This window comes from Hevea brasiliensis, unplaced genomic scaffold (assembly GCF_030052815.1).
Source record: "Hevea brasiliensis isolate MT/VB/25A 57/8 unplaced genomic scaffold, ASM3005281v1 Scaf388, whole genome shotgun sequence".
Classification (NCBI taxonomy): Eukaryota; Viridiplantae; Streptophyta; class Magnoliopsida; order Malpighiales; family Euphorbiaceae; genus Hevea; species Hevea brasiliensis.
The window spans coordinates 17,505-31,898 of NW_026614904.1; the positions used below are offsets into that span (position 1 = coordinate 17,505).

The 14,394-nt window shown below is 36.1% G+C and overlaps 1 non-coding gene across 1 annotated transcript; it reads left to right on the plus strand.

The window, feature by feature from the left end:
- Positions 1 to 13,864: 13,864 nt before the first annotated feature.
- LOC131177271 (small nucleolar RNA R71) lies at positions 13,865 to 13,971 on the plus strand. Its single transcript, XR_009146854.1, has one exon. It is a non-coding gene; the product is annotated as a small nucleolar RNA R71 (small nucleolar RNA).
- The last annotated feature ends 423 nt before the right edge of the window (positions 13,972 to 14,394 follow it).

Consider the following 14,394-nt stretch of genomic DNA (forward strand, 5'->3'; position numbering starts at 1 on the left):
TATCTAATTGTAACATTGCAATCCCTCAACTTAAAAATGTAACATAAAACCTCATCAAGTTTCAAATTTTGCACAGTAAAATCCCTCTGACCTCTAATTATCGATTTTTCAGTTAGATGCTGACCTGGACAGTTACAGCATAAAGCTTAGTCAGTATTTTTCTTTTCTCTCTCAAGCCATGTGTAAATTGAATCCTTCTTTTCTCTACAGACAGAATAATTTTTCATGCATAAAGAGAATAATTTTATACTTTGCATAAGAGATGAGAGAAATGCGAGAGCTATTCACATCAGTTTCTAATTGAAAAATCAGTAATTGAAAGTCAAAGGGATTTTACTGTGCAAAATTTGAAAATTTAGAAGTTTTATTTTACATTTTAAAGTTAAAGGACTATAGTGTTACAATTATATAAGTTTAAGGACAGTTGTTGAAATTTATCCCTAAAATGGTAGATAAGTGAATAAGTTAACTATAGAAAAGGTAGCAAAGGGAAGAAACTAAGAAAAGAGAGCTCTCTAGCATGAAAAAAAAGTAGGTTATTTTTCTTCTCCTGTAACATTTAGCTCATAAAATAAAAAGATAAGGGCCCATTAAGAAGTACCATAATAAAAATATAAGGGCCCATTAAGAAGTACCATTAAGAATTCTCTAGAATAACAATAATAATAATAAAAGAGGAAAGAAGCTAAGTGAGACAAAAGGGAAAAAAAAGAATTGTATTTTTTTTCCTTGAGCAGAAATAGGGGAGAAGCAACTCAACACCAATTTCTTCTTCCATTCCTTCATTCACACCCATATTTTAAATCAACCCATAAAATCTATAGTTAAACAACCATTTTCAACCAAAACCTTAGCCTATTTCCCAATTACAAGTGCTAGTAATTTCTTTCAAAATTGGTAAGTTGTTCTTTCCTTTCTTTTCAATTATTAAAGTTTAATTTGATACCCTTGTTTTATTGTGAATTCTATGACATGCAAAAAAATGAGGGAGATTAGTTTTGTGTTAGATTATTAGGTAAATCTTTATTTTTAAATGATAGATTTCTAGGGTTAATTAAAAATAAATAAATAAATAAATAAAAAGTAAATTCCTAGCTACTAAGTGTGCTTTCTTTAAGAGGTGAAATTAAAAGTGGTGTTTTTATAAAGGAGAATTGGATTCAAGTTTTTATGTCTTAAATGCTAGGTTGAGAAGGAAGAAATTAAAATATGATGTGGTGGATTTTTTGGGGCTATTGGTGTATATTTAATTGTGTTTAAACTAACAAGAATTTTGATTTAATAAATGGGAGGAATTTTAGCATGAAATGCTAAAGGTGAAGAAAAATATGTTGAATGGAGAAGGAGAAATAAATAGAGAAAATGTGGAATTTGTTATATTATTTTGTGTAGGCCCCATATGGACGTTTTAAATTTATTGGCGATATGTTGTGAATTGTTGAGAGCTCATCGAGCTATTGGAATTTTGGGGACTAGTTGGTTTATGTTGGAGTTCTGCTCGAGTTTGTTAAAAATTTCGTACATAAATCATGCATTTCACATCTCACTATTCTCATTCTAGAATTTAAATTTACTTCCTTGATGCACTTTTATTTTCCTTAACTTTAGGAGAGGATCAAACTCCTGTAGTAGATATTAGAGGTGCTCCAGCGGTCTAGGCTTTAGTCTGTCTTCGGTACAGGTGAGTGGATAAATATATAACACTGATATTTTTATTAAATGTATATTAATGTAATTTATTTTCTTTATGCAAATGGGAATAAAAAATGTTAATTATGTACTTTTTAATTAAAAAAAATGAGATTTATAATTACAGCTAAATAAATAGTCAAATACACTCTAAGTATGCATAAATACATAGCACCTTGATAACGGGTGATTTATTTTCAGCTCAACTTATATTTATACTGTCTTTGGGATAGCGCTTGATATATATATAGCCTTTGAGGCGTATATCAGGTGGTTGCTTTTTGGGAGTAGTAATATGGCCCCACCGCAAGTGCACGGGTCGTACAAGTAATATAGAAAAGATATCGTTCCCACGAGGAGTTGTGTTAATGATTGAATTTTTGATATAAAAATTCTGACTAATTTGAACTATTTTTGAAATTAAAGCAATAAATTGATAGATATTGAAGTGTGAATTCTATATGTGTAAAATTAATAATCTATTCAACAATGTAATGATTTAACTAAATTTGCATCAAATTAAAATAAGCAAATTGAAATATGGCAAGATTTAAAATGGCAAGTAATTAAATTCAATTAGAAATTAACAATGATAAAAAGGCGATTCCGGAGTTCGGGAGTTCATATTCAAGCTATTTTGGGATTTTTAAATTGGTTATCCAATCTTGTGGAACTTACGGGTTTTAAGGAGATTAATTCTTAAATCCTTTGAATACCCTTTCGAGTGGGACAAAGAGTGCCTTAATCAATCTAATCCTACTTTCGTGGAGTTAAAATTAATCAAGACCCATTAAGTTCCTTAATTAATCTGTAAATCCTCTTAATCCTTAGTCTATTTCTAGATCTAAGTTAATTAAGTCTAATTTCTTGATTATCTATCACAAGGTTTTCTCCTTTCGGTGCTTCAACCATGGATTAAGAACAACACTTAATGGGATCCTACACTAAGCATGTCATTGAGCACACAAGAAATGAATAAAACTCATTAAAACCACAAAATATGGATTACCCAATCAAAATCCACAAAATATCTCAAATATTACATCCCAACTCCAGAATCTAATGAAAACTACTCACTATCCATAATATTTACAAGAAATTCTGAGTTAATATGGAAATAAATCTTTAATCTAAGCTAAGAACTAAGAAACCCAATACAAGAAAGGTAGGAAATATGCAAGAAAGGAAAGAAAACTCCAAATCTGTCTAGAAATGGAGGGGTGACGTTTTTGCTCCCCTTTTTGACTCTTCTGCTGCTGCTCCTTTTCTTTTTGTTTTTCCTCTCCTTTCTAAAATGGGATAAGGGCCTATTTATATCTTTTTCTCTGACAAGTAGCCCTAAAATGGTGTGTTTGAGGTGTGTTTTTATGAGGGAATCTTCTGCCAGCTCATTATGAAGACTTTATGGAACTGCATAAGTGGACTGCATAAGTTATGCAGTCCCTTATGCAGTTTTCGGCTAGTTCCTGGGCTCTCTGTGCGAAGCTGCATGAGCAGGGTGCAAGACTGCATAAGTTATGCAGTTTTCCGTGAGGTTGCATAAGCAAGGCATGAATCTGCATAAGTTATGCAGTAACTTATGCAGATTTCGGCAGGTTTGGAAAATTGTTTCTTCTCCCTGTGCAGAACTGCACAACTTATGCGGCAAGTTATGCGCAATTTGGCCAATGCATACTTCAACTTTGAAACTTGTTTTTGACATCTTTGGCTGTAGAAATCACTCCTCAATGGCAAAATTTCTTTTTAGTCCCTCAAAAACACCATTTTACCTACAAAACAAAGTAAAATTACAAATTAATCCAAAAATTGGCAATCATGAAAAACTATCTAAATAACTAATGAAATTAGCTAAAAGTGACTAACAATCAAATAAAATGGCCATGAAATTAAACCTAAATGACTATGCAAAATGCATGTATCAAATACCCCCAAACTCAAGTTTTTGCTTGTCCTCAAGCAAACTTTAAAATATAATGCAATTTTTAGGGGTGCCTTGTCCAAAGAGCTATGAAAATCGCTTATTAAAGTAACTTAACATACCTTTAGCCATACCAACAATCCATATACCCATCCTTCAAAAATGCAAAGAATTTAATGCTTATCCAAACTTTCACCGCTTAGCCATCAAGTCAAATATCATCCAAAATTCCCAAACCAACCAATCAAAAGAGAGAGTCATGCTCAAAAGGAATTCTAGAACAATCAATAGTCAAAGTGTCTCTATATAGAATGATGGAATTGAATGAATGAATGGATAATTTTCCAATCCCATAGGCAAATTCCCTACTCCTATCTCCACTAATGTAGCAAGTACTATCAAGAGATCAAAGGTCTTTTTAGGGATGTAATGGGGCCATGGGGTTCAAAATGAGGCTAAGAAGAAAAAGGGAAAAAGGATTCAAAGCATGAGAATATTTTCAATCTTGAAAACATAAGGTACACTTCTTATTTTATTATTATTTTCTTCTTTTTTTTTATGTATATATATATATATGGAGGAGAGAAATACACAATGAGAATTGTCAAGTGCTAGCATATTTTACAAAATACATAAAAATGGAGGGACACTTTGATACTTTAAACTTGTATCTTGTATTTTCTCTTGATGATTGTCCCTAAAAATGCCACCCCCAAACTCATTTCCTTTAATTACTTTGGGTGGATTTCTTTCAATTTGAATGACAATAGTGAAAAGCACATATACTAGCACTTTTACAAGATGACAAGCATTTCTTCTCCCTTTCATTAATATATATATTTTTTTTTCTTTTTTTTTATTGTACCTAATATTATAAATAATTATTCTCATGAAAAGGGTTGGAGTGTTTGGTTCATTGGCTAGGTAGCAATAAGGGTTTCAAGAAAAATTAGGAATAAAAAGGCTCAAAGGGGTTTGCAAGGGTTAATTTTAATTAGGAAAAAGGCCAAAGGTTTAAAATGAGAAGGTTTAAATCAAAGAATGCCTAATCATCTCTCTTTTCAAGTATAAGCTGGTATTTCACCTTGAAAGGTTTAGAAAATTTGTTCTAGGATTGGTGAGACATCATTTGACTACCTTATATCCAATAACTCCCTCTAAACACTCCAATCTCTAAAGGACTAGTTGGGTGGCTTTTTGGCTAAGAAGATATAGGCAAGGGATAAACACTTCAAAACTTTGCACCTCTTAGGAAACTTTCAATCCACAAACCCAACTAAAGGTAAGTCAAATCACTCTCATAGGCAACTTTTCAATACTCAAGGGATTTGGCAAAAGATTTTATTTCATGATGCATGATTCCTAAAAATGAGCAATGCATTAACTAAATGGAGGAAATCTATTTGTGTGCAATGTGTACAATTTCTAAGTGATGTATAATGTGTGTGTAAATGTGTTATGTATATGTATGTATGGATGTATATGTAAAATATTTACAATATATATGTAAATGGAATGGGATGAGATGTTCCTATACTCAAAATGTGAAAAATGTAGCAAAAATCAAAATGCACACCCCCAAACTCAAAATTGGACATTGTCCTCAATGTCTAAAGCAGTGCAGCATCAAAACTCAAAGCAAAGAGGAATAACCAGGAATAGTTAAATTTAAGAGCAAAAAGAAAGAGTTACCTGGTATAGAGCAGTGTTTTAGCATCTAAAATGTGAATTCAAGAGATGATGGTGATGCATAAGAAAGCTGCACAAGTTATGCAGAATAAATGCTGTACAGAACAGGTGCATAAGGAGAGTGCATAAGCTGTGCAGTATGGCATGAGTTGCATAAGGGACTGCACAGGCTATGCAGAACATTTGCATAAGGAGTTTCACAGCCTGTGCAGTATATTGAAAAGCTGCAGCATAATGATATATCAAGGAAAAATGTGCAAACACCAGCAGAGGTATGTAAATATATACAGTGTATTGACAAGTATGCACAAAAGGGCAGTAAAGGCAATGAGAAGCAATGAAAAACTAATGGAATAGCCATCCAATTGAACTTCAAGAAAACAGAATTCAAGACAAACTAAAATTGTTTCAGCACATCTAAAAAGAAAAACTCCTAGAAGTTGAACAAAAGCAAAATAAAAACTAATCTAATTCTATGGTTTTGCCCTTGTCCAAAGGTGCTGCTAGAGGACTGGATGGAGCTGGTTGCTGCTGAAGGGGTGGTTCTGGAGGAGGTGATGGAGGTGGAGGTGGAGGTGGCATTCCCAGAAAAGCCATGAGCTGCTTCATCATCTCTTTTAACTCTTTCTGCTTATCTCTGGTTTCCATAACAAGATCAAAGAGTTGATCATGACGATCCTTGAGGGTATCAAGACCAGATTCAAGCTTCCTATCCACAAAATATACATCATCACTAAGCCTCTCAAGATAGGTGAATAAGGCTTTAGTGTTGAAGGGAGGAGGTGCTGTGGATGAAGAGGGTCCAGTGCGGATGGTGTTGGCTGTGCAGTCTGCTGGGGTATCTGTGCGGTGAGTAGGTGGTGCGAGTTCGGTAGAATCTTTGTTGGGTGGTGGTAGATTGTGCCTCTGGTTGTACAGTGGGTCCTGTATCTGCTTGTGGTTGTGCAGTGTCAGATGGTGACAAACTGAATCTAGTTTTGGATAAGTGAGTAGCATCAAAATATAGAGTGTCTGAAAGTGCTGGTAGAGGATGCTCTTCCGGATCAAAACCAAAATGTTTAGCTATAACAGTTATGAGCCCACCCATGACTATATCACCTACAGATTTGGTAGCAATATGTAACACATGCTCACAGAAGAAGTAACCAGGAGATATTTTGACTTTGTGAAAAGCACACCATAGCATGAACAAGTCAGATTTTCCAACAGCACCAGAACTAGTCCCTCGGCCTAAGATAGTGCTAGTAATAAGCCTATGGATAAATCTAAGTGCTGGGTCTATTATTTGGGAGGTCTTGGATCTGCCAGCATAAAAACTCTGAGATTGGTTTGTAATACTCCTCCAAAACTGAACAGCATTCCAAACACCTTTATTTGCTACCTCTATGCCTGTATATGGTACCCTAAACAATCCATCAATTGCAAACCCAAAAATACTATGAAATTGGTCTAATGATAGCTCTCTATTTTGCCCCAAGCACCTAAATTTCATAGTTGGCTTGTAATCTATCTCATGCAATTTCAGAGTAGCAGAAAATGAGGAAATAAATTCCAAAACTAGAGCTGGATAAACTAGTTCTTGTTTATGCACAAATTCCATCCAACCTAGACCATCAAGGTAGGCAACAACATTATCAAATAAACCAACTGATTGGAGGGCATCTGCAGAAATGTACCTAGTGGGTTGCACTTTTCTGTCCTTTAGCCTCTTAAAAGTTGCCTTATGGGTTGCATCAGGAAGGGGCCAAGGTAGTTTGGATACCTGTGTTGCTGCTGAAGTTTGCTTTTTGCTAGAGGAGGGTGATTTGGCTTGTGGGGTAGAGGTAGAAACGCCAACCCCCTGTCGTGTGGAAGCTGAAGTTTTGGGGTTTTTGGGTGTAGGCTCTGAAAGTGGAGTAGCAGGTGGGTCTTTTCGTTTTGTGAGAGGTGGTGCAGAGGCCATGGGTCGGGTTGATTTCGACCGGATTCTCCTCTTATAGGTGGATGTAGGAGGAGGTGGAGGGGTTTGTTGTGGAGGAGAATCGGGATTGGGGGCTTGCATTGCTAGGGGCGTGACTTGGAGAGGAGAGCCTTGAGGGGAAGGGGGAGGTGATTCCATGGTGGTTGTCGTCGATGGTGGGAATGGAGGAGGGAAGAAGAAAGTGAAAGAGATAAAGGGAAGTTAGGGCATCAGTCGGTGAAAAGAGGTGTGGGGAGAAGGATTAATGCCGAGAAAAATGAACAGGAGGGAGGTTGTGAACAGGAACGACGGGAAGTGGGAGGTGGGAAAGTGGGGTGCCAAAAATTTTGATTTGCACAGGACATGTGATTTTCTGCATAAGGGGAGAATGGGTGTGCATAAGTTATGCACTCTCTTATGCAAGTTTCGGCAGAAAATGGAAAGTCTGAAAAGTTGGTCGTGCAAAAGTACATAACTTATGCACTCTCTTATGCAAGTTTTAGCAGAAAATGGGAAGTCTGAAAAATTGGTTATGCAAAAGTGCATAACTTATGCACTGTCTTATGCAAGCTTCGGCAGAAAATGGGATCCCAGAAAATTTGGTTATGCAAAAGTGCATTATGCAAGTTTCGGCAGAAAATGGAAAATCTTAAAAATTGGTTATGCAAAAATGCATAACTTATGCACTTGGTTATCTGATTTCGTGAAATGAAAATCACGAGGATTTGAAGTTATGCAAGAGTGCATAAGTTATGCACACACTTATGCAAGTTTCGGCAGAAATGAAAATTGGCAAAAATGTGGCGGTGCAGAATTGCATAAGTTATGCACACCCTTATGCAGATTTCGGTAAGAAATGAAATGGCAAAAATTTGGTTATGCAGGATTGCATAAGTTATGCAAAGGCTTATGCAGGTTTCAGCAGAGATGAAAAATGGCAAAAATTGTGGTCTGAAAGCTGCATAAGTTATGCAGTTACTTATGCACATTTCAACAAGATTGAGATTACAATTGAAAATGTTTTGCAAGTTTGAAAAATACACTAGAATGAAGAAATGTAATCCTATGAAGCATAAATCATGAGAAATTATCACCAAAAACACATCAATATATACAAAATCCATCACAATTGCACCATACAAGCTTGTAGAAGTAAGTTCTGCATAAGAGACATTTGTGAATTATGCCATTTCAACTCAAACTCTGCAAATTAACATTTAGCACATTAAAGCTCAATAAAAATCTGCACAAAGTTGCATTTATCCACAAAAGAAAATAGACTCTCCAAGTTATGCCAAGAAAATGCAGCATGTGCACATTGAATCACACAACCCAAATAAGCTCAAAACTACTAAAATGACCCACTTACCATCATATTAACATGATAAGCACAAATACTTAAAAGTTACACACCCAACCTCAACAAAGAAGCAAATACCATATGCTGCAGACCCTTTTTGCTGAAAATTTTATTTCTCTGCATAAGCCAAGAAGGGGTCCTGCACAGGTTATGCAATGAAAATAAACCAATCTTGGGAGAGTTAATGGATAAAATATCAGATTAAGAGTTACTCCCCAGCAGTGCAACAACCTTCATCCATTGAAATACATCTACAAAGGACAAGATTCAACAATGTCAAAAATTGAATTTGGGGAGATTTAAGATAAAAACAAAAGTAATGCAAATAAAAGTAAATCAACAAAAGCAAAATAAAAGAACTTGGGGTGCCTCCCAAGAGTGCTAATTTATAGTCCTTAGCTGGACTCTTCATGCATTTCACTAAAAAGAGGTGAGGGATCAGAGAGCTTGTAACAGCTTGCTCCCTTTATTGGGTCTCCAGTTATGTAATGTTTCAATCTATGCCCATTGACCTTAAAATTCCCAGATTTTTCACTCCAAATTTCAATTGCTCCATAAGGGAAAACCTTAGAAACTCTATATGGACCAGTCCACCTTGATTTAAGTTTTCCAGGGAACAATTTCAATCTTGAGTTGAACAACAAAACTGAATCACCTTCTTTAAATTCCTTTTTCCTAAGATGCTTATCATGCCAAACTTTAGTTCTTTCTTTATAAATACGGGCACTTTCATAGGCATCCATCCTCAATTCTTCAAGCTCATTAAGTTGCAATAGCCTCTTCTCACCAGCTTGCTTGAGATCAAAATTCAAGGTCTGAATGGCCCAATATGCTCTATGTTCTAGCTCCACAGGTAAATGACAAGACTTACCATACACCAACCTAAAGGGAGTAGTTCCTATAGGGGTTTTGTAAGCAGTCCTATATGCCCATAAAGCATCATCTAGTTTGACAGACCAATCTTTCCGAGAATTGCTCACTGTTTTCTCCAAGATATGTTTGAGTTCTCTGTTAGAAATTTCAACTTGTCCTGAAGTTTGAGGATGGTATGGGGTAGCTATCTTGTGCACTACACCATACTTCCTCATTAAGCTCTCAAATTGCTTATTACAAAAATGTGAACCCCCATCACTAATTACAGCCCTTGGAGCTCCAAATCTACTCAAGACAAATTTCTTCAAGAATTTCACTACCACCTTAGCATCATTAGTTGGAGTTGCAATAGCTTCTACCCACTTTGACACATAGTCAACTCCAACTAGAATGTATTTATTACCATATGAAGGAGGAAATGGGCCCATAAAATCTATTCCCCAGACATCGAATAATTCCACTTCAAGAATATCATTTAGGGGCATTTGATCTCTTTTTGATAGATTTCCACTCCTTTGACATTTATCGCATTCTAACACAAATTTCCTCACATCCTTAAAAAGGTTTGGCCAAAAGAAACCAGCCTGCAGAATTTTACTAGCTGTTTTAGAGATTCCAAAATGTCCTCCATAATCAGAAGCATGGCAATGATGCATAACACTCTGTGTCTCCTCATCAGGAATACATCTTCTTATTAAACCATCACAACATCTCCTAAAGAGTAAAGGATCATCCCATCTATAAAATTTTGCCTCATGCAAAAACTTTTTCTTTTGTTGCCATGTCATTCCTAGAGGTAAAACTCCACAAGATAGATAATTCACCAAGTCTGCATACCAAGGTAGTTTAGCAACAAGAGAGAAAAGTTGTTCATCCAAGAAAAACTCATCAATAGGGACTTCATCCATTTCTTCATCATCCAATTTCAACCTACTAAGATTATCCGCAACTACATTTTTAGCTCCCTTCTTATCTCTAATCTCCAAATCAAACTCTTGTAGCATCAGAATCCACCTAATGAGCCTAGGTTTAGCCTCCTTTTTACGGAGTAAATACCTGATAGCAGCATGATCTGAAAATATAACCACCTTTGAGTCAATAATGTAAGGTCTGAACTTTTCCAATGCAAAGACAATTGCTAAGAATTCCTTTTCAGTTGTTGCATAATTTGTTTGAGCCTCATCCAGTGTTCTACTAGCATAATAAATAGCATAAGCCCTTTTGTCTTTTCTTTGACCAAGAACAGCTCCAATTGCATAGTTGCTAGCATCACACATAATTTCAAAAGGTAGGCTCCAATCGGGCGGTTGCATGATTGGTGCAGTGATAAGAGCTTGCTTCAACCTACAAAAGGCATCCAAACACTCTTGGTCAAATACAAATGGTATGTCATGACTTAACAAATTAGACAAAGGTTTGGCTATTTTAGAAAAATCCTTGATAAAGCGTCTGTAGAACCCGGCATGCCCTAGAAAACTTCGAATTCCTTTGACATTGGTAGGAGGAGCCATCTTCTCTATCACTTCAACCTTGGCTTTATCAACCTCTATTCCTCTGTTAGACACCAAATGTCCAAGCACTATCCCTTCCTGAACCATGAAATGACACTTTTCCCAGTTTAACACAAGGTCAGTATCTGCACATCGCTGCAAAACTTTAGAAAGGTTAGCCAAGCATATGTCAAATGAAGATCCATAAACAGAAAAGTCATCCATAAAAACCTCCATTATATCTTCAATGAAATCTGAGAAGATTGCCATCATGCACCTTTGAAAAGTGGCTGGTGCATTACACAACCCAAATGGCATCCTCCTATAAGCAAAGGTTCCATATGGACAAGTAAAAGTGGTTTTCTCTTGATCATTTGGATGGATAGGGATTTGAAAAAAACCTGAATACCCATCTAAATAGCAAAAATAAGAATGCCTAGCTAGTCTTTCTAACATTTGATCAATGAAGGGAAGTGGAAAATGATCTTTTCTAGTGGCAATATTTAATTTTCTATAATCTATGCACATTCGCCAACTAGTCACTGTTCTGGTGGGAATTAATTCATTATTTTCATTTTTGACCACTGTCATTCCACCCTTTTTTGGGACAACATGTACTGGACTCACCCAAGTACTGTCTGAGATAGGATATATGATCCCTGCATCAAGCAACTTCAAAATTTCCTTTTTAACAACTTCTTTCATATTTGGGTTCAACCTCCTCTGATGTTCAATAGATGGCTTACAATTTTCTTCCAAAATAATTCTGTGCATGCAAAAGTGTGGACTTATTCCCTTAATGTCATCTATGGTATATCCTAAAACTTTCCTAAATTGCCTCAACACTCTTAACAACTTATCAACCTCTAAAGTACTCAAGTTTGCATTTACAATTACTGGATAAGTGTTATTGGTGCCAAGAAATTCATACCTGAGCTGAGAAGGAAGTTGCTTAAGTTCTACCTTAGGTGCATCTTCTTCCTTGAATGATGGTTGCTTAGATTCGACTATTTCCTTTTGTGTGAGTTGAAAAACTGGAGCAGAAATGAATGGTGGACTACCCTCTAAATGTTGAGCATATGCAGCCACATGAGGGTTGTCATAGTCTATGCTTCCTCCATGAACCAAGCAATTTTCAAGTGGATCTTCCGGATATCTCTTTCTGAAGTGTTCTTCAACCAGCTCATCAATGATATCAATTCTCAAACAAGTATCAGCTTCAGAATGATGCTTCTTCATAGTGTTATTAATATTGAAAACCAATTGATCTTCACCAACTCTAAGAGTCAATTTTTCTCCCTTAACATCAATCAATGCTCCTACTGTAGCTAGAAAGGGTCTTCCCAAGATAATTGGGATATTAGAATCCTCTTCCATGTCCAAGATGACAAAGTCAACAGGTATATAGAACTTCCCAACCTTCAGAGGCACATTCTCCAAAATCCCTTCAGGATACTTAATTGATCTGTCAGCTAACTGAAGAGAAATGTGGGTTGGCTTAAGATCTCCCATATTGAGCTTCTCATAAATGGAGAGGGGCATAAGGCTAACACTAGCCCCTAAATCACATAAAGCTTTTGTAGAACATGATTCCCCAATGTGGCATGGAATTGAAAAACTCCTTGGATCCTTGAGCTTTGGAGGAAGTTTCCTTTGGAGGATAGCACTGCATTCTTATTTCAAAGCTACTGATTTCATGGTCTTCAAGTTTCCTCTTGTTTGAGAGAATTTCTTTTAAGAATTTTGCATAAGAGGGCATTTGTGAAAGAGCATCAATAAAAGGCACATTTATGTATAGCTTCTTCAAAACCTCTAAGAACTTTCCAAATTGCTTATCAAGCTTGGCTTTTTGAAATCTTTGTGGAAAGGGAAGTTGTGGTTTGTAAGGCTCTGGAGGTATATACTTCTCTTCCTTCTCTTCAATTTTCTCTTTACATTTTTCTGCACTTTCTTTCTCACTTTCTTGTTTTTCACTCTCATCAATTTCTTTCTCATTTTCTCTCTTCTCACTATTTTCACTTTTCTCATTTTTTTCACTCTTCTCATTATTTACAACTTTCCCACTTCTTAAAGTAATAGCTTGACACTGCTCTCTTGGGTTTTCCGGTTGACTTGGAAGTTTTCCAAAAGACTTGGTACCTGAGGAAGATGCTTGTTGTGCAATCTGATTTTCCAACATTCTGTTATGTGTTTGCATCTGTTCTAGCCTTGCTTTCATCTCTCTCATCTCTTCATCATGCTTAGTTTGGTTAGCAAGAATCTGTTGTAATAAAGCTTCTGTGGTGGAACTTTGTTCTTGCTGTTTTGGTGGAGGATTCATATTTCTCTGCTGAAAATTAGGCAATGGTTGCCTATTTTGCTGATATGGAATTCCTTATTGCTGTTGTGGCTGAAGATTCTGATTTGGGACTTGACTTTGCTGATTTCCCCATGAAAAGTTGGGATGATTCCTCCAAGTTGGATTATAAGTTTGAGAGTAAGGATTCCCCATTTGTTTGTTTCCATAATTACCAACATATGCAGCTTGCTCTCCATAGTCTACTCCACAGCTGGTAGTTCCTTCTGCATAAGCAACTTGTTGTGAACTTCTAGATGATGATGATGAACTAACCAACATACTTAAATCTTCCATCTTCTTAGCCAAAACATTTGTAAGTGCATCAAACTTTGCATTAATCATGTTGAATGGATCAAGGTCATACATTCCAGCAGCTTGCCTCTTTTGAGTTGGAGCTGGTCCTCTTGGACTACTCCAAAGATGAGTATTCTTTGCAATTTTCTCCAATAGCTCATAAGCTTCATCTTCATGCTTCATAATAAATTCTCCTCCTGTTTGAGCATCAATAATCCCTCTAATTGCAGGAGTAACATTGGTGTAAAAATTCTGATTTATCATCCATTTTGGAATGGCATGATGTGGGCATTGTCTCTCTAATTCCTTCCATCTCATCCATGATTCATAGAGAGTTTCATCTTCTCTTGGTCTAAAAGCTGTCATTTGATTCCTCAATTCTTGAGTTTTTCCAGGTGGAAAATATTGTGCAAGAAATGCATCAGTGAGTTGCTCCCAATTTGTAATGGAGTTGTGAGGTAAAGAATCAAGCCAATCCAATGCTCTATCCTTCAAAGAGAATGGGAATAGCTTCAATCTTGCTGCATCATCAGATACTCCAGGTTGTTTTTGCATATCACAAATCATAGCAAACTTCTTTAGATGTGTGTGTGGATTTTCAGAAGGATGTCCCCCAAATTGGGAATTTTGAATCATTTGAAGAACCCCAAAATCCATCTTGTAACTATTTGCATCAATTCTTGGTCTTGCTATACTCTCTCTCAAGTCATCAAAACGAGGAAAAGCATGATCCATCATACTTCCCCTAGGCACATTAGCATTTACAACCTCTTCACCTTGGGCTGCATTTTCATTGTTTCGATC